Source organism: Eschrichtius robustus, chromosome 1 (assembly GCF_028021215.1).
Source record: "Eschrichtius robustus isolate mEscRob2 chromosome 1, mEscRob2.pri, whole genome shotgun sequence".
NCBI lineage: Eukaryota > Metazoa > Chordata > Mammalia > Artiodactyla > Eschrichtiidae > Eschrichtius > Eschrichtius robustus.
Window position 1 is genome coordinate 144814359 of NC_090824.1, and position 19792 is coordinate 144834150.

At 53.9% G+C, this 19792-nt stretch overlaps 7 non-coding genes across 7 annotated transcripts; all 7 read left to right on the forward strand.

Moving 5' to 3' along the window:
* The first annotated feature begins 1549 nt into the window (after positions 1 to 1549).
* Positions 1550 to 1642, forward strand: LOC137751487 (small nucleolar RNA SNORD116). Its single transcript, XR_011070820.1, has one exon. It is a non-coding gene; the product is annotated as a small nucleolar RNA SNORD116 (small nucleolar RNA).
* Positions 1643 to 4305: 2663 nt separating this feature from the next.
* Positions 4306 to 4398, forward strand: LOC137776779 (small nucleolar RNA SNORD116). Its single transcript, XR_011076320.1, has one exon. It is a non-coding gene; the product is annotated as a small nucleolar RNA SNORD116 (small nucleolar RNA).
* Positions 4399 to 7086: 2688 nt separating this feature from the next.
* Positions 7087 to 7179, forward strand: LOC137750014 (small nucleolar RNA SNORD116). Its single transcript, XR_011070347.1, has one exon. It is a non-coding gene; the product is annotated as a small nucleolar RNA SNORD116 (small nucleolar RNA).
* Positions 7180 to 9845: 2666 nt separating this feature from the next.
* LOC137751113 (small nucleolar RNA SNORD116) lies at positions 9846 to 9938 on the forward strand. The gene has a single exon (XR_011070694.1). It is a non-coding gene; the product is annotated as a small nucleolar RNA SNORD116 (small nucleolar RNA).
* A 2726-nt stretch (positions 9939 to 12664) lies between these two features.
* On the forward strand, positions 12665 to 12757 carry LOC137751633 (small nucleolar RNA SNORD116). The gene has a single exon (XR_011070886.1). It is a non-coding gene; the product is annotated as a small nucleolar RNA SNORD116 (small nucleolar RNA).
* Positions 12758 to 14841: 2084 nt separating this feature from the next.
* Positions 14842 to 14930, forward strand: LOC137754614 (small nucleolar RNA SNORD116). Its single transcript, XR_011071901.1, has one exon. It is a non-coding gene; the product is annotated as a small nucleolar RNA SNORD116 (small nucleolar RNA).
* Positions 14931 to 17368: 2438 nt separating this feature from the next.
* On the forward strand, positions 17369 to 17460 carry LOC137750511 (small nucleolar RNA SNORD116). The gene has a single exon (XR_011070469.1). It is a non-coding gene; the product is annotated as a small nucleolar RNA SNORD116 (small nucleolar RNA).
* The last annotated feature ends 2332 nt before the right edge of the window (positions 17461 to 19792 follow it).

Consider the following 19792-nt stretch of genomic DNA (forward strand, 5'->3'; position numbering starts at 1 on the left):
AGGTTTCCAAGTCCCCTCGCATGGCAGAGGTCTTCCGTTGCAAGTCTGTCTGTGGTCCTCGGGGACCATGCCTTTGATCCCTGTGAGTTACTCGGTAGTGTCACTGTGGCAGTGGAGAATTTCCAGGATGCATGGGGTGGGATCAGCATCAACGAAGGAGACAGGCTTGTGGTCTGTCTTCCCTGGTGTTCAGTGTTCCCGTGTTCTGAAGATGTTTGTGGTTTCCAGTAGGGTCGTGTCTCCCTGTGGGCTGGAGGAGGGCACGTAGGAAGAGGCTTTCAAGGGTTTGAGAGTTTCCTTAGGGGTCAGGGCCGTGAACATTCAAGATGGGAGCTGCCTGAGACGTGGCTGGGCATGTGGATTAGTCTCCGCCGTGGGGATCCGACATGGGTCATGGTGGCTGAAGCCCTCCACTTCCTGTGGTGGGCATTCCCACCTGTCAATGGAAAGTGATTAGGCCGAGTTGGCGAGAAGTGGCACGTGGGCCCACGTTCGATAGCACCTTGAGTGGTTTCAGGCTGCATCTTGGCAGTAGACAGCTGCCGGTCGGTGTCGTCCCGACCATGGGAGTTCCCTTGCTTCCGGAAGTGCTGCGAGTGACCCCAAATGCCCATCAGATATACTGGTAGCTGACAGAGTCTCGAGGTGCACGTAGATGTCACAGCCAAGGCCCGGAGGCACATCTTGTCGAGGCTGTGTGTTTTTGTCAGAAGGCGTGGCTGTGGGAGAGCGGGAGTCCATGGACTATTCCAACAGCCCCTGGGGGTCAAAGTGTGCCTGCGGCCTCTTGAAGCTGACAGGAGTCTTTCTCCTTTCAGTTGGGGGTCTAACCAGGGTGCTGTGTATAAACTATTTCTTTTATTGTTGGACTCCTCTTCACATGGCCATAGGGACACACAGAGACCAAGACGCGTATTCAGTGGCACACGGAGAAACCCACGATCACGTCCGCATGCGCAGTCACAGTCACACATGCCCACACGCGTGAACACACACATACAGCCTCTCACACACCGGCCAACGTATGTGCCTAACTTCCTGCAGTCGTACTATCAGACATGCAGTCAATTCTCGGTAAGGGATAGAGGTCCTTGGGAAGCAGTTTCAGAGCTCAAGGCCAGGTAAATGTTGTTATGGATCATGTCCTGTGAGGACACCGGTCCACTTATGAAGCCTCGGTGATTTCTGTCCACTTCTCAGGTGCAGTTGCTGGGAAAGGCTGGCCGTCGGCACAAACAAGAAGACCTTGGTGTGCTCTGATCACTGTAGGTGCTAAAAGAACTGGAAAATGTGAGGTGGAACCATGTCCCCGAGCATGGTCATGGATAACTCAGGACGGTAGGTATTCAAGCACCCCAAGATGTGCCATTAGGTATTAGGTTTTCCTCAGACGGGTCCAATGGCTGCAAGAGTGGATTGATTGTTCCTCTTGCTGAGTGGCCAGAGGGCTGTGGATTCTCCAGGCTTTTGAGGTAGCCCAGGCTCATGGCTCCTGTACAGAGCCCCGCGCACACCCCGGTTGTGTTCTGCAGCGTCCCAGCATGTGCTTGGATCGATGATGAGAACCTTGCCTGCATTCCTTGGAAAATGTAAACAAAATCAGTGAGAAAACTCTACCGTCTCCTCATCGAAACTGAGGTTCAGCACGTTTCCTCTCTCAGGGGGAGAGGACAGTTAGGAATGAGGGCCAGCGTCCCCGCCGACATGCATGCAAACACCGCCAAGGACTCCAGGATTGGAGGGGCTCCTGTCTGAGGGTTGACCGTGTCTGCACATAAGCTGTGTTATCTGTGAATCCCGGGTCCCTGCTGAATGGCTGTTGAGGGAATGCGAGGGGGCAGGCTCTCCTGCTGGTCTTAAGAGTCGGAGTGTGTGCTGGTCTAAGCCAGTTAGCTTGCAGTTGGGAGGTGAGTTGTGGCCAGGATCATGCTTCGTGCATGCCATTTTGGGGGTTGATTCTGGAAGCCAAAATGAGCAAGGGTCCCTGGTTGGTGCCTCGAACCTCAGGCCAGTCCTGTGGCCCTCCCTGTTCTTGCGTTTTTCACGGTGAGCTTCTTGAGTGCCTAGTCAGGCTGGAGCAATGGGTAGGGGTGAGCTCGGTTGGGCATCGGTGGAAAATGGCTGATGGTTTAGCACTCGCTACAGCCCTTTTTGCTTCTATACTTTAACTCCCGGCACAGTGTTGATGCCAAGTGGGTCATCGTGGAGTGGGGAGAGGAACGAGTGCTGAATTTAAACCTGCGTGGATCACTGATGGCCTGCACAGGAAGGGAAGGGAAGATGAGGACATGTCCTTTGTGATGTCGTGGAATAGGCTATCATAATTTGGTTGCAGGTGCTGGCCTCGGATTCCCAAGGATGTGTCATGTTCGTGATTGGCTGGCATCAGCTGCCTATGGAGGGGATGGCTTTGGCAGTTCAAGTGGATGAGTTGAGGTAGGTAACTGTGTAGAGTTGAAATCCCATTGCCAGAGGAAAGACACCCAAAGGGTGTCTTGCGAGACGTAAAGAAGATTGACATGGGCTGATGCGTCTGCGCTGGCCTCCTTGGAGGATGTTTAGTTATGCGAACATCCCCTTTGGCCGCTTTGTTCCCTTGTTTGGGAATGTGCAAAGCTAAAGTGCTTCTCCCGGGGGGGCATGACTCGGCTTGGGAACAGCCAGCGGTTTATCTGGAGCAGTCTGTTGGGGGGACAGAGGTGGGGGCACTGTTGCGACACCAGGCGCACTGTCGTGGACAGCCACTGTGCCCTTTCAAGGTTCCAGGTCCCCTCGTGTGGCAAAGGTTTTCCGTTGAAAGTCTGTCTGTGGTCCTCGGGGACAGTGCCTTTGATCACTGTGAGTTCCTCGGTAGTGTCGCTGTGGCAGTGGAGAATTGCTAGGATGCATGGGGTTGGGTGGGCATCATCAAAGCAGACAGGCTTGCGGTGTGTGTTCCCTGCTGTTCAGTGTTTCCGAGTTCGCCTGATATCTGTGGCTTCAAGTAGAGTCGAGTCGCCCTGCAGGCAGGAGGAGGGCACTTAGGACGAGGCTGTGTAGCTTTTCAGCGTTTCCTCAGCGGTCAGGGCCGCAAACCCTACCAGTTGGAAGCTTACCTATACGTGGCCGGGAAGGTGGCCTAATTTCCGCTGTGGGGTTCCAACCTGTGTCATGTTTGCTGAAGCCCAACACTTCCCATTGAGGGCATTCCCACGGGGTCATGGAAAGTGATTTGGTCTAGTTGGCGAGATGAGGCACTTGGGCCGAAGTCCATTAACCCCTTGAGAAGTGCCAGGCTGCATCTTGCCTGTCGGCAACTGCAGGTCGGTGTCAGCCCGCCCATGGGAGGTTACCTTGCTTCCGGGAGCACTGGGAGTGACCCCAAGGGCACATCAGATGTGGTGGTAGGTGGCAGGATCTCCAGGTCCACATAGGTGTGACACCCACGGCCGGGAGGGAGGTCTCGTCCAGTCTTTGTGCTTTGGTCAGAAGGCGTGGCTGTGGGAGAGTGGGAGTCTGTGGCCTATTTTGACAGCATGGGGGTCAAAGTTCGCATGCGGCCTCATGAAGCTGACAGGGGTCTTTCTCTTTTCATTTGGGGGTCCAACCAGGTTGCTGTGTATAAACTATGAGGTTTAATGTTAGAGGCTTCTGCAGAGGGGCACAGGAACACCCAGAGACCAAGACACGTATTTAGCCGCACACACAGGAATCCACAAACGCATCCTCGTGCAGAGTCACAGTTACACACGCCCACACGTGTGAATACACACATACAGCGTCTCACACACCGAGCAACGTACGTGCGTAACTTCCTTCAGTCGTGCTGTGAGACACACAATCAGTTTTCGGTAAGGGATAGTGGTACTTGGGAAGCAGGTTCCAGGCTCACGCCCAGGTTAAGTGTTCACAAAAATCATGTTCTCTGAGGAACCTGGTGCAATTTAGAAACCTGCGTGATTTCTGTCCACTTCTCAGGTGCAGTTGCAGCGTAAGGCTGGCTGTTGGCAGAGAAGAAGACCTTCGCATCGTCTGATGACTGGATGTGCTAAGGAGAACTGGAAAAAGTGGGGCGGGTGCACGTTGCCGAGCATGGCTGTGGATATCTCAGGACGGTAGGCATTCACCCATACTAAGATGTGCCATTGGATATTAGGATTTCCACAGATGGGCCCAATGTTTGCAAGAGTGGATTGATTGTTGGTCCTGCTGAGTGGCCTGAGGACTGTGGATTCCCCAGGCAGTTGGAGTACTGCCAGGTCATGGCTCCTCTGCAGAGACCCACGGCCTTCCCTTTTGTGTTCTGCAGCGTCCCAGCATGTGCTTGGATCGATGATGACACCCTTGTATGCATTCCTTGCAAAATCTGAACAAAATGAGTGAGAACGCTCTACCGTCTCCTCATCGAAACTGAGGCCCAGCACGTTTCCTCTCTCGGGAGTACGGGACAGTTAGGAGTGAGGGCCAACCTCCCCTGCTGACAGGCATGCAAACACCACTAAGGGCTCCAGTATTGGAGGGGCTCCTGTCTGAGGGTCGACCATGTCTGCCCATAAGCTGGGTCATCTATGAATCCCCGGTCCCTGCTAAAAGGCCGTTGAGGGAATGCAAGAGGGCAGGCTTTCCTGCTAGTCTTCAGGGTCGGAGTGTGTTCTGGTATAGACCCAGTAAGCTTGCAGCTTGGAGAGGTGATTTTTGGACAGGATCACGCTTTGTGCATGCCGCTTCCGAGGTTAATTATGGAAGCCAAAATGAGCAAGCTTTCCTGGTTGGAGCCTGGAACCTCAGGCCAGGCCTGTGGCCCTCTCTGTTGTTGTGTTTTGTGCAGTGATGTACTTGACTGCCCGGTGTGGCTGGAGCAGTGGGTGGGCGTGGGCTGGAGTTGGGCAATGGCGGAAGGGGGCTGATGGTTTAGGCCTCAGTGCTGACTCTGTCAGCACCTCTGCTGAAGTTGCCGGCACACTGTTGGCGCTAACTGATGTTTGTGGAGTGGGGTGTGGATCGAGTGAAGCATTTCAGCCTGGGTGGTGGCTGCTGGCCTGGAGAGAAAGGTAAGGTATCATGAGGAAAGGTCCTGTGTGATGTCGTGGGATGGGCTGTCATCATTGGGTTGCAGGCGCTGGCCTCGTCTTCCCAAGAATGTGTCTTGTTCGTGATGGGCTGGCATAAGCTGCCTATGAAGCAGATGGCTTTGGCAGTTCAAGTGGGTGAGTTGAGGTATGTAACTTGTGTAGAGTTCCGATCCCGTTGCCCGAGGAATGACACCCAAAGGGAGTCTTGCTGGAAGTAGAGAAGATCGACATGGTGAGGCGTCTGTGCCGGCCTCCTTGGGGGTAGTTGAGTTATGTGAATATCCCCTTTGGCCGCTTTGTTCCCTTTTTTGGCAATGTGTAAAGCGAAAGTGTTTCTCCCGTGGGCGAATGACGCGACAGGCCAGTGTAGCACGCAGGCCTTTCGAACAGCCAGAGGTTTATCTGGAGCAGTCCATTGGTGGGGCAGCGATAGGGGCCCCATTGCCATGCCTTCTGTGCTGCCGTGGCCAGCCACTGTTCCCTTTCAGGCTTCCAAGTCCCCTCGCATGGCAGAGGTCTTCCGTTGAAAGTCTGTCTGTGGTCCTCGGGGACCATGCCTTTGATCACTGTGAGTTACTTGGTAGTGTCACTGTGGCAGTGGAGAATTGCCAGGATTCATGGGGTGGGATCAGCATCAAAGAAGGAGACAGGCTTGCGGTCTGTCTTCCCTGGTGTTCAGTGTTCCCGTGTTCTGAAGATGTTTGTGGTTTCCAGTAGGGTTGTGTCGCCCTGTGGGCTGGAGGAGGGCACGTAGGACGAGGCTTTCAAGGATTTGACAGTTTCCTTACAGGTCAGGGCCGCGAACATTCATGATGGGAGCTCCCTGAGATGTAGCTGGGAATGTGGAGTAGTTTCCGCCGTGGGGATCTGACATGGGTCATGGTGACTGAAGCCCTCCACTTCCTGTGGTGGGCATTCCCACGGGTCAATGGAAAGTGATTAGGTCTAGTTGGTGAGAAGTGGCACATGGGCCCACGTTTGTTAGCCCCTTGAGTGGTTTCAGGCTTCATCTTGGCAGTGGACAGCTGCCGGTCGGTGTCGGCCCAACCATGGGAGTTCCCTTGCTTCCGGAAGTGCTGCGAGTGTCCCCAAATGCCCATCAGATATACTGGTAGCTGACAGAGTCTCGAGGTGCATGTCGATTTCACAGCCAAGGCCCGTAGGCAGGTCTCGTCGCGTCTTTGTGTTTTGGTCAGAAGGCGTGGCTGTGGGAGAGCGGGAGTCCTTTGACTATTTCAACAGCCCCTGGGGGTCAAAGTTTGCCTGTGGCCTCTTGAAGCTTACAGCGTTCTTTCTCCTTTCAATTGGAGGTCTAACCAGTGTGATGTGTATAAACTGTGGCGTTTACTGTTGAAGACCTCTTCACAGGGCCACAGGGACACACAGAGAGCAAGACCCGTATTCACCAGCACATAGAGAAACCCACACGCACGTCTGTGTGTGCAGTCACAGTCACACATGCCCACACGAATGAACACACACATACAGCCTCTCACACACCGACCAATGTACGTGCCTAACTTTCTGCAGTTGTACTATGAGAAGTGTAATCAATTCTCAGTAACGGATAGTGGTCCTTGGTAAGCAGTTTCAGAGCTCAAGCGCAGGTAATTTTTTGCATGGATCATGTCCTCTGAGGACACCGTTCAACTTCTGAAGCCTTGTTGATTTCTGTGCACTTCTCAGGTACAGTTGCTGGGCAAGACTGGCCATTGTCAAAAACAAGAAGACCTTCGTGTAGTCTGATGACTGGAGGTGTTAAGAAGAACTGGGAAAAGTGAGGTGGCCCATGTTCCTGAGCATTTTCGTGGGTAACTCAGGACTGTAGGTGTTCAAATACCCCAAGATGTGCCATTAGATATTAGGTTTACCTCAGACGGGTCCAGTGGCTGCAAGTGTGGATTGATTGTTCTTCTTGCTGAGTGGCCTGAGGGCTGTGGATTCCCCAGGCTTTTGGAGTACCCCGGGTTCATGGCTCCTCTGCACTGCACCGCAGTCTGCCCGGTTGTGTTCTGCAACGTCCCAGCATGTGCTTGGATTGATGATGACACTCTTGTATGCATTCCTTGGGAAATCTGTACAAAATGAATGAGAACGCTGTACCATCTCCTCAGTGAAACTGAGGTCCAGCACATTTCCTCTCTCGGGGGTGGGAGACAGTTAGGAGTGCAGGCCAGCGTCCCCTCCTGACCTGCATGCAAACTCCACTAAGGGCTCCAGCATTGGAGTGGCTTCTGTCTGAGGGTCAGCTGTGTCTACACATAACCTGGGTCGTCTATGAATCCAAGATCCCTTCTGAAAGGCCTTTGAGGGAATGTGAGAGGCAGGCTCACCTGCTGGTCTTCAGAGTCGGAGCGTGTGCTGGTGTAGGCTCAGTGAGCTTGCAGCTTGGAGAGGTGTGTTTTGGCCAGGATCACGCTTTGTGCATGCTGCTTCAGGGGTGATTTTTGGAAGCCAAAATGAGCAAGCTTCCCTCATTGTAGCCTGGAGCCTCAGACTTGGCCTGTGGCCCTCCCTGTTGTTGCGTTTGGTGTGATGAGTTTCTTGCGTGCCCGGTGGGGCTGGAGCAGTTGGTGGGTGTGTGCTGCTGTTGGGCGTCGGTGGAATGGGGCTGATGTATTAGGCCTCACTGCTGCCCATGTCAGCTCCTCTACTGCAGCTCCCTGCACAGTGTTGCCTCTAAGTGGGCCATTGTGGACTGCAGTGAGGACTGAGTGCTGCATTTAAGCCTGCGTGGTGCCTCTTGGCCTAGACAGGAAGGTAAGGGATGATGAGGACGGGTCCTGTGTGATGTCGTGGGACGGTCTATCATCATTGGGTTGCAGGTGCTGGCCTGTTCCTGATGGGCTGGCATTAGCTGCCTATGGAGGGGATGGCTTTGTCAGTTCATGTGGATTCAGTGAGGTAGGTAACCTGTGTAGACTTGTGATCCCGTTGCCAGAGGAATGACGCCCTAACGCTGTCTTGTGGGACCTAAAGAAGATGGACATGCTGAGGCACCTGTGCCCGGCTCCTTGGAGGTAGGTGAGTTATGCGAACATGCCCTTTGGCCGCTTTGTTCCCTCGTTTGTGAATGTGCAAAGCGAAAGTGTTTCTCCCGGAGCGCATGACGCGGCCGGCCTGTGTGGCATGCAGGCCTTTCGAACAGGCAGAGGTTTATCCGGAGCAGTCTGTTGGTGGGGCAGAGATGAGGGCACTGTTGCGATGCCAGGTGCGCTGCTGTGGACAGCCACTGTGCCCTTTCAAGCTTCCAAGTCCCCTCGTGTGGCAGAGGTCTTCCGTTGAAATTCTGTCTGTGGTCCTCAGGGACAGTACCTTTGATCACTGTGAGGTCCTTGGTAGTGTCACTGTGGCAGTGGAGAATTGTCAGCATGCATGGCTTGGTGTGGGCATCATCAAAGCAGGCATGCTTGTGGTCTGTCTTCCCTGGTGTTCTGTTTCCTTGTGTATGCATGATGTCTGTGTCTTCCAGTAGGGTCGAGTCGCCCTGTGGGCTGGAGGAGGGCACTTAGTCCGAGGCTGTCAAGCATTTGAGCATTTCCTTAGGGGTCATGGCCACAAACACTGCCAGTGGTGAGCTGGCTGAAACGTGACCGGGAAGGTGGCCTAGTTTCTACCGTTGGGTTCCAATCTGGGTCATGGTTGCTGAGGCCTAACACTTCCCGTTATGGGTATTCCCACGGGTCCACGGAAAGTGATTTGGCCTAGTTGGCGAGAACTGGCACTTGGGCCAATGTTCATTAGCCCCTTGAGAGGTGCCGGGCTGTATCTTGCCTGTAGGCAGCTGCACGTCGGTGTCTGTCTGCCCATGAGAGCTTCCCTTGCTTCCAGAAGCGCTGGGAGTGACCCTAAGTGCACATCAGATCTGTTGGTAGCTGGCAGAGGCTCCAGGTCCACGTATATGTCACACCCATGGCCAGGAGACAGGTCTCGTCCATTCTTTGTGCTTTGGTCAGAAGGCGTGGCTGTGGGAGAGTGGGAGTCTGTGGCCTATTTCAATAGCCCCTGAGGGTCAGTGTTCGCATGTGGACTTTTGAAGGTGATAGAGGTTTTTCTCCATTCATTGGGAGGGTCCAAAGCCAGGGCACTTCGTATAAACTTTGTTTTTTACTGTTCAAGGTCTCTGCAGAGGGCCACAGTGTCACAGAGACCAAGACGCAGATTCAGAGGGACTCACCAAAACCCGCCAGCCAGTCCTAGTGCACAGTCACAGACAGACACGTGCACATGCGTAAACACACACAAACACCGTCTCACACACGGGCCAATGTATGTGCCTGACTTCCTGCAGTCGTGCTGTCAGAAATGCATTCAGTTTTCGGTAAGGGATAGAGGTCCTTGGGAAGCACGTTCAAGCCTCACACCCAGGTTAATATTCACATATATCATGTTCTCTGAGGACCCCATTCTAATTCTGAAGCCTGTGTGGTTTCTGTCCATTTCTCAGGTGATCTTGCTGGGCAAGGCTGGCCATCGGCCTAGAGAAGACCTTCGCGTGGTGTGATTACTGGAGGTGCTAAGGAGATATGGAAAAAGTGAGGTGTGCCCATGTTGCCGACCGTGGCCATGGATAACTCAGGATGGTAGGCATTCAACCACTGCAAGATGTGCCAATGGATATTTGGGTTTCCTGGGCTGGACCCAGTGGCTGCAAGAGTGGATTGCTTGTTCCTCTTGCTGAGTGGCCTGAGGGCTGTGGATTCCCCAGGGTTTTTGAATACTCCGGGGTCATGGCTCCTCTGCAGAGCCAAGCAGCCTGCTCTGTTGTGTTGTGCACTGTCCCAGCATGTGCTTGGATGTAAGATGAAACCCTTTTATGCATTCCTTGGAAAATCTGAATAAGATGAGTGAGAATTCTCTACCGTCTCCTCATCAAAACTGAGGTCCAGCACGTTTCCTCCCTTGGGGGTAGGGTACAGTTGGGAGTGTGGGCCAGCATCCCCTTGCTGACATGCATGCAAACACCACCCAGGGCACCAGCATTTGAGGGGCTCCTGTCTGAGGGTCGACCATGTCTGCACCTTAGCTGGGTCGTCTATGAATCCCAGGTCCTTGGTGAAAGGCCGATGATGGATCACAAGTTGGCAGGCTGTCCTGCTGGTTTTAGGAGTCATAGTGTGTGCTGGTCCAGGCCCAGTGAGCTTGCGGATTGGAGAGGTGTGTTTTGGCCATGTTTCCTCTTTGGTCGTGGCACTTTGGGGTGTGTTTGGAAGCCAAAATGAGCAAGCTTCCCTGGTTGTGGCCTGGAGCCCCAAGCCAGGCATGTGGCCCTCCCTGTTGTTGCCTTTGCCGCGATGAGTTTCTTGAGTGCCCAGTGGGGCTGGAGCAGTGGGTGGGGGTGGGCTGGGGCTGGGCATCGGTGGAAGAGGGCTGATGGATTAGGCCTCAGTGTTGCCCTTGTCGGCTCGTGTACTGCAAATCTTGGCACAGTACTGACACCAAGTGGGTCATCATGTAGTCGGGTGAGGACCGAGTGCTGCATTTAAGCCTGCATGGTGGCTGATGGCCTGGACAGGAAAGTAAGGCATGATGAGGACAGGTCCTGTGTGATGTCATGGGATGGGCTCTCATCATTGGGTGGCAGGCGTTCGCCTCGGCTTCCCTAGTATGTCCCTGAACCGTGAGGGTTGCCATCAGCTGTCTAGGGAGGAGAGGGCTTTTGCGGTCCAAGTGGATGTGTTGTGATTTGTGACCTGTGTTGACCGGGGACCCCTTGCCTGAGGAATGACACCCAAAGGGTTTATTGTGGGGGGTAGAAGAGATCCAATTGCTGAGGGGTTGGGGCTGGCCCCCCTAAGGGGAGGTGAGTTATACAAACATGCCCTTTGACCCCTTTGTTCCCTGGTTATCGAATGTGTGAGGCAAAAGTGTTTCTCACAAAGGGCATGACACGGCCTGCCCAGGTAGCATGCAAGCCTTTCACAGGGCCAGAGGCTTATCTGTGGAAAACCGTGGGTGTGGCAGAGATGGGGGCTATATTGTGATGCCAGGCATGCTGCCGTGTACAGCCAGTTTTGTCCTTTCAGGGTTTCAGTTCCCCTCCTGTGGCATAGGTCCTCCATTTGAAGTCTTTCTGTGATCCTCGTGGATGGTGCCTTGGATGTCTGTGAGGTCCTTGTTGGTGTTGCTGTGATGGTGAAGAGGTTACAGAATGTATGGTGTGGGGTCGACCTCATCAAAGCCGACGTGCTTGCTGTCTGTCTTCCGTGGTGCTCAGTGTCTCACATGTTAGCATGGTGTCTGTGGCTTCTTGTTGTGTCCAATAGCCCTGTGGGCAGGAGGAGGGCACGTGGGACAAGGATATCCAGCATCTGAGCATTTCCTCAGGGACCAGAGACACGAATCCTGCCAGTTGTTTACCTGGCTGGAACCTGGCCAGGAAGGTGGCCTAGTTTCCTTGTGTGGTTCGACCCTGCATAATGGTGGCTGAAGACCAACACTTCCTATGGCCGGCATGCCCGTGGGTCCACGGAAAGTGATTTGGCATAGTTGGCCTTAAGTGGCACCTGGTCTTAAGTCCTTTGGCCCCTTGAAAGGAAGAGGGGCTGCATCTTGCCTGTAGCCAGCTGCAGGGCAGTGTCGGCCTGCCTGTGGTAGTTTCCCTTCTTCCCGGAGGTGCTGGGAGTGGCCAGCAAGTGCACATCAGATGTGCTAGGGTAGCTGGCAGGGTCTTCAGGTTTATGTAGACGTCACACCCACAACCAGGAGGCCAGGCCGGTCTCATCGAGTCTATGTGCTTTGTTCAGAAGACAGTGCTGTAGTAGTGCAGGAGTCTGTTGCTTATTTCAACAGCCCCTGGTGTCAAAGTTCGCATGCGGCCTCTTGAAGGTAGCAGGGGTCTTTCAACATTCTGTGGCAGGGCCCAAGGCCATGGCTCTGTGTATAAGTTGTTGCTTTTCCTGTCTGAGGCCTTTGCAGAGGGGTACAGGGACACACAGAGGCCCAGACGCGGGTACAGAGGCACACACAGAAACCCGCAAGCGAGTCCTCATGCGCAGTCACAGTCACACACACGGGCAAATGTGCACGTGTACACATACACCCTCACACTCGTGGGCCCACGTATGTGCCTACCTTCCTTAAGTCCTGCTGTCAGACACGCATTCACTCCTCCATAAGGGATTGAGGTACTTGGGAAGCAGGTGCAGGGCTTATCCCCAGGTAAATGTTGGCATGAATAGTGTTCTCTGAGTACCCTGGTCCAATTCTGAAGCCTGCATGATTTCTGTCCACTTCTCAGGTGCATTTGCTGGGCAAGGCTGGCCATCGGCTAAGACAAGAAGACCTTCGCATGGTCTGATGACTGGAGGTGCAAGGGAGACCTAGAAGAAATGGGGCAGCCCAGGGTGCCGAGCATGGCTGTGGATCACTCAGGACAGTAGGTATTTTCCCACTCCAAGATGTGCCATTCGATATTAGGGTTTCCTTGGACGGTCCCAGTGGTTGCAAGCGTGGATTGACTGATCTTAATGCTGAGAGGCCTGGGTGGTGGGGATTCCCCAGGCTCTGGAGCTCTCCAAGGTCACTGGGTTCTCTGTGGACCCACAGAGATTGACTGATCTTAATGCTGAGAGGCCTGCCCTTTGGGTTCTGCAGCATCCCAGCATGTGCTTGGAACAATGATGTCTTCCTCATATGCATTCCTTGGAAGATCTACAGGAAATGATTGTGAACACCCTACCGTCTCCTTATTGAAACTGAGGTCCACTCCATGGCTTCCAGAGGGAATGTAAGGAGAGTGTCACGTTGCAATTGCTGCCTTGGATATCTGCAGTCACGTTGTGCGAGTTTAGTTGGCAGGTTTCTTGTGGGGCGAAGAGCCATTGGGAAAGAGCCTGGGATGCACATCCACGGAGGAAGGCTAGGGTGCCCATGTCATCTCTGGGCACCCGAGTTTAATCAAGCTTCTGTGGTGAGGAGTGGCTCTGGAACCTTGCCATGAGACGTTTTGATCTGGGGAGAGAGAGAAAGGCAAGGCAAGCGGGAAATAAACGTGACATGATTGGCTAAGCCCATGGGTAGACTGGTGGGTAGATAGATTGACAGTGGGCATAGGGTTCCTAGAACTCCTCTGGGATGCCTTCAGGTGCGTTTGAAGGCATGTATAGGGAAGGATTACAGGTGCACGTTCATGAACATCCCACCCTTGGCCTCTCCTTTGTCGATTTGCATCATGGCAGGTCCCTGTGCCAGCTAGTGGTTGCCTTTGTGGTACAGTATGGTGTCTTCGCAAGAGGGCCGATTTGGAGGCCATGGGGTGTTTTGACCTTGTCTGGCCACTTTCTCCCTATGTTGAAGATGTGAAGGTGTTCCTCAGGACTTCCCAGCATCATTTCTGTACCCAGTCCACACACTGTTCCCTGAGGATTGGAGCTCTTCCTGGAGGTCTTTGGGCACAACCCAGAAACAAGGGATTCGGCTTCCAAGGAGAGCATGCAGGTTTAAGGGCAGGAGAGGTTTTGTGGCACTGGGATCACTTTGTCCTGTCACCCGCTGGTGGGGCGAACCTGTGGTCTCTGGTGTGCCTGACCTCAGGCCAGAGAAGTCATGCCGGTTCAAGTGTCTAGGCTGCTGGCTGGGTTTTCTTATTGCGCAGCTCTGGCTGACACATTGGTTCTGGAGGACCTGGGTCTCAAGCTTCCTCCAAAGTCGTGGCACTGACGGGCCCAGCATGCGAAAGTGCAAGGCACCACGTGAAGTAAGCCAGTTGCAGCAAGGGTCTTGTCCCGCAACTTTGGGCATCAAAATGGCTCTGATGCCATTCACTTTCCATGTGATCCAAGTAAAGGGGCTCTGGCTTGGCAGGAGGCCAGGAAGAACGCCAGTTGGTGAGTCCCCTTGGTCAGTCCAGGAGTGCCTCGGGTGCCCTTTGTTGCGGGGTCCATCAAGCCGCTTTTGAAGGAGGTCATCACTTTTGGCCAAGGGCCATTCCCTTCTGGAAAGTAACTGGGACCATGTTTCCCCTTGATTGTGAGTCCATTGTGAGGAAGCATATGTGCCAAGAGCGGGTGTGTTTCCCTGGAGGGCAGTGGCTCTTAGGCTGAGGGGACCCAGTTCCCCTGTGGGTGTCTCAGGGGTTCAGGATGACATCATTATGCTGTGTCGGTGGGGAAGGCACTCAGGAGGGGAATTACAGGGCTCGAGACCAGGGGGTTGATGGACTGCAGCGCACATTGTCCTGATGGACGCCTGCTCTGAAGGCATCCACACCCCGATCTTTTCATGTTTGGCTGCTGACACACAGAAAAAATGGGCAGCAAATTAACATAGAGGCAACATAGAGCTCACATATCTGGGTGGTATCACCCTTTCCCTCTGTGCGCCTGTGCACCCATGTACCATTCTCAAGCATTCGTGTTTTCTATCACTCCGAGCCAGGTGGAGTGCCAGGGAATGAAGGCCAGTGACAGCGTGTGACCCTCTGCATATTCTGTAATACCCAGCGAGCCAAGGAAGGTGCAGCAAGACGAGGCAATGCGAGGTGAGGCGAGGGAGTCTCAGACGCGTGTTGGCATGCAGTCCGTGAGGTTACTGGTGGAACCCTTGTTGCAGTAAACTGCACTTCTTTACAAAACATAGATGTTTGCCCATGGTACTTTTGCATCAGGGCTGCACCGTAATCTTCTGGGGTTTTCCCAGGGAACACAAGCCCCGATGCTCTGAGACTTGGCTGCAATTCCTGCCCCACGTCTCGGCTCTGGGCACTCCTGAAGGCTGACAAGATTGAGCTCGCTGGCCGTGCCATGGTGGAGGCTGCGACTTCGCATGTCCAGCCTTTAAGCAGGTGCTTGGATTGATGATTACTCCCACAAATGCATTCCTTGGAAATCTGAACAGAATGAGTGAGCAATCCCTACTGTCTCATCAGAACTGAGGTCCAACACTTGCCTCCCAAAGGGAAAGTAGGGAGAAGTTCATGTTGCATTTGCTGCATTGGGCATCCACAGACACCTTGCTCATGTTGAGGGTGACGGAGTTCTCGTGGGGAGAAGAGCCATTGGGAAAAGAGCCTGGGATGCCCATCCATGTGGGAAAGCTCAGACAGCATGCCGTCTCTGAGTGCCTGAGTCTTGCCAGGACTGCTGTCCCCTGCCACGGGTAAGTGTGCAGGTGGCAGAGGAAGTGGGAGCCACTGGTGGGCCTCTGGCCTACCATTGAGTTCTACAGGCCTCCCAGACCCCCTGTCATTACTTTGCTCCCTCAAGGAAACAGATGTCTCTACACTCAGGGTCAGAGTAAGAGTCCTGGCATAGACCAGGCTTCTTTGTCATGTTCTGCTTCAGAGATGGGATGCAGGGTAGGTTTCTCCTGATGATAGGGGAAATCAAATGGGCCACTGTCCCTGGAGGTTGGGCCAAGCTGATGCCTTCTCCTTGGGTTGTGTCCTCCTTGTGTGTTTGTGGGCTGGGGGGCCGGACAATGCTTTAGGCAATTCCCAGGGAAATCAAGCTTCTGTGCCAAAGGGTTGCTCTGGCACCTTGCCATGAGACGTTTGCATGCGGGTGGAGAGAGAAAGGCAAGGTGAGCGGGAAATACACATGAGTTGCTGGGCTAATCCCTCTGGTAGACTGGTGGCTGAATAGATCGACGGTGGCCATAGGGTTCCCGGAACTCCTTTGGGATGCCTTCAGTTGCATGTGGAGGCACATGTAGGGAAGGATTAAGTGTGGACATTCATGGACTATCCCGCCCTATGCCTCTCCTTTGTCGATTTGCTTCCTGACTGGTCCCCGTGCTAGTGAATTGTTGTCTTCATGGCACAGTATGTGGTGTTCGAAAGGGGGATGATTTGGAGGCCCTGGGGGTTTTTGTCTCTCTCTGGCCACATTACCCCTGTGTTGAAGATGTGAAGGTGTTCCTCAGGAGAGGCCAGCATCGTTTCTATACCTGGCCCACATAGCGTTCCCTGAGGATTGGAGCTCTTCCTGGAGGTCATGGGGCGCAACCATGTGGAAACAAGGGAGTCAGCTGCCAAGGAAAGGCTACAGGTTTAAGGGCAGGAGAGGTTGTGTGGTGCGGGGGTCATTTTGTCCTGCCACCCACTGGGGCCGCGAGCCTGTGGTCTCTGGCATGCCTGGCCTCAAGAGAGAGAAGTCATGCTGGTTCAAGAGTCCAGGCTGTTGACTGGGTTCTCTCTTCACACAACTGTGGGTGACAAGTTGGTTCTGGAGGACCTGGGTCTCATGGCTTCTCCGAGGTCGTGTCACTGATGGGCCCAGAGTGAGAAAGTGCAAGGCACCATGGCACGTTACCCAGTTGTAGCAAGGGTCTTGCCCCACAACTTTGGGCATCGAAATGGCTCTGATGTCATTAGCTTTGCGTGTGATCCAAGTGAAGTGCCTCTGGTTTGGCAAGAGGCGAGGAAGCATGCCAGCTGGTAAGTCCCCCTTGGTCAGTCCAGGGGTGCCTCAGGTGCCCTTTGTCACTGGGCCGAGGAGCCGCTTTTGATGGAGGTCATCATTTTCGGGCAAGGGCCATTCTCTTGTGGAAGATCTCAGGGACCACTTTTCCCCTTGAGAGCGAGTCCATTGTGAAGAAGCATATGTACCAAGAGTGGGTGTGTTTCCCTTGAGTGCAGTGGCTCTTTGGCTGAGTGGCCCCAGTTCCCCTGAGGGTTTCTCGGGTTCAGGATGACATCATTATGCTGTGTCGGTGGGGAGGACGCTCAGGACGGGAATTGCAGGGCTGAAACCCAGGGGTTTGATAGATAGTGGCACTCTTTTCCTGATGGTCACATGCTCTCTAGGCATCCTCACCCCGATGCATTCTCATTTGGCTGTTGACACACAGACAAGCTGGACAGCAAATGAAACACAGAGGTGAGATAAGGCACACATCCCAGGGTGGTATTGCCCTTTCCCTTTGTGCGCCAGTGCACCATCCTCAAGAGTGCATGTGTTCTCTCATGCCGAGCCAGGTCGAGCACCACGAATGAATGCCAGCAGCAGTGTGAGACGCTCAGCATATTCTGTAATATCCTGTGAGGTGAGGACGGTGCGGCAGCCAGGCGAAAGATGGAGTCTCGGAGGCATGTTGGCGTGCAGTCCATGAGGTTAGTGGTGGAAACCTCATGGTGGTAAGCGGCACTTATATGCAAAAACCTAGATGTTTGGCAAAGGGGACTTGTGCACCGGGGCTACACACTCAACTTCAGAGCTTTACCTGTGGCACCTGAGCTCCAACGCCCTGAGACTTGGCTGCAATTCCTGCCATTTGGCTCAGCTCTGGGCGCTCCCAACTGCTGACATGATTGAGCTCGCTGACCAACCCGTGGTGGAGGCTGTGACTTTGCACATCCAGCCTTTGAGCAGGTACTTGCATCGATGAAGTCTCCCACAAATGTATTCCTTGTAAATCTGAACAAAATGAGTGAGCAATCCCTACCGTCTCCTAATTGGAATTGAGGTCCAGCACGGGGCTCCCAAAGGGAAAGTAGAGAAAGGTTCACATTGCATTTGCTACCGTGGGCGTCCGCAGCAACGTTGTTCAAGTTGAGGGTGGCAGGCTTCTTGTGGGGAGAAGAGCCATTGGGAAAGGTGCCTGGGATACCCATCCATGTGGGAAGGCTAGCGACAGCGTGCCATCTCAGTGTGCTTGAGTCTAGCCAGGATTGCTGTCCCCTGCCACAGTTGAGCATGCGGGTGACAGAGGAAATGTGAGCTTGTGGTGGGTCTCGAGCCTGCCATTGAGTTCTACAGGCCTTCCCCGCCCCCCGGTCATTGCTTTGTTCCCTCAAGGAAACAGGTGTCTCTACACTCAGTGTCAGAGCAGGAGTCCTAGCCTAGGCCAGACTTCTTTGTCATGGTCTTCTTGGGAGATGGGATGCAAGATAGGTGTCTCCTGTTGATCGGGGGAAATCAAATGGGCCACTGTCCCCGGAAGTTAGGCCAAGCTGATGGCTCCTCCTCAGGTTGTGTCCCCCTTGTGTGTTAGTGGGCAGGGGGACTGGGAAAGGCCTTAGGCAATTCCCTGGGAAATCAAGCTTCTGTGGTGAGGGGTTGCTCTTGCACCTTGCCATGAGATGTTTTTATGCAGGGAGAGAGAGAAGGGCAAGGTGAGCGGGAAATACACATGAGTTACTTGGCTAATCCCTCAGGTAGACTGGGGGGTGGACAGATCACGGTGGGCATAGGGTTCCCGGAAGGCCTTTGTGATGCCTTCAGGAGCGTTTAGAGGCATGTGCAGGGAAGGAATATGGGTGCACATTCGAGGACCGTCTCACTGTTTTCCTCTCCTTTGTCGATTTGCTTCATGGATTGTCCCTGTGCCAACGAATGGCTGCCTTCGTGGCACAGTATGGTGTCTTCTCATGGGGGCCGATTTGGAGGCCATGGGGTGTTTTGTCCCTGTCTGGCCATGTTCCCCCTGTGTTGAAGATGTGAAGGTGTGCCTCAGGACAACAGAGCATCGTTTCTATACCCGGCCCAAGTAGCGTTCCCTGAGGATTTGAGCTCTTCCCAGAGGTCATTGGGAGCAACCACGTGGAAACAAGGGAGTCAGCTGCCAAGGAAAGGCTACAGGTTTAAGGGCAGGAGAGGATGTGTGGTGCGGGGGTCATTTGGTCCCACCACCAGCTGGTGCAGGAGCCTGTGGTCTCCAGCGTGACTGGCCTCAGGCCAAGGATGTCATGCCAGTTCAAGTGTCCATGCTGTTGGCTGGGTTCTCTTGTTTCACGGCTGTGGATGCATTTCGGTGTTGTAGGACCTGGGTCTCACGGGTCCTCTGAAGTCATTTCATTGACCGGCTGAGACTTCAAAATTGCAAGGAACCACAACAAGTTACCCAGTTGCTGCAAGGGTTTGTGCCGCAACTTTGGATATTGGATTGGGTCCGATGCCTTTAGCTTTGCGTGTGGTCAAAGGGAAGGTCTTCTGGCTTGGTGGGAGGCCAGGAAGTATGCCTGCTGGTGAGTCACCCTTGGTCAGTCCAGGGATTCCTCAGGTGCCCTTTGTCACGGGTCCCTACAAGCCGCATTTGATGGAGGTCACCACATTCGGCGAAGGGCCATTTGCTTGTGGAAGATTTCAGGGACCACATTTCCCCTTGAGGGTGAGTCCATTGTGTGGAAGTGTATATGCCAAGAGTGGGTGTGTTCACCTGGAGGACAGTGGCTCGTAGGCTGAGGGGACCCTCTTCCCCTGAGGGTGTCTCATGGGTTCAGGATGACATCCTTGTGCTGTGTTGGTGGGGAGGTCTCTCACAGGGGAATTGTAGGGTCCATATCAGGGGGTTGATGGACAGCAGTGCTCTTTGTGATGATGGCTGCGTGTTCTGAAGGCATCTGCATCATGACGCATTCACGTTTGGCTGCGGACACACTGAAAAAACGGGCAGCAAATGAAATGTTGAGGCGAGATAGAATGCACATCGCTGGGTGGTGTCGCCCATTCCCTCTGTGAACCCGTGCACCAACCTCAAACGTTCATATGTTCTCTCACCCCGAGGCAGGTGCAGTGCCACAGAACGAATGCCAGCAGCAAAATTGGGCCCTCAGTATAGTCCGTGGTATCTGGCGAATAGAGGACATTGCGGCAAGGAGAGGTGAGGCAAAGGAGTCTCAGAGCGGTGCGGGCGTGAAGTCCTTGAGGATACTCGTAGGAACCTTGTGGTGGTGAGTGGAAATTCTTTGCAGAAACCTAGATGTTTGGCCACGGGGACTTGTGCACTGAGACTACACCCTCACCTTCTTGGCTCTTCCAGTGGCACCCCAGATCCGATGCCATGATCCTTAGCTCCATTTG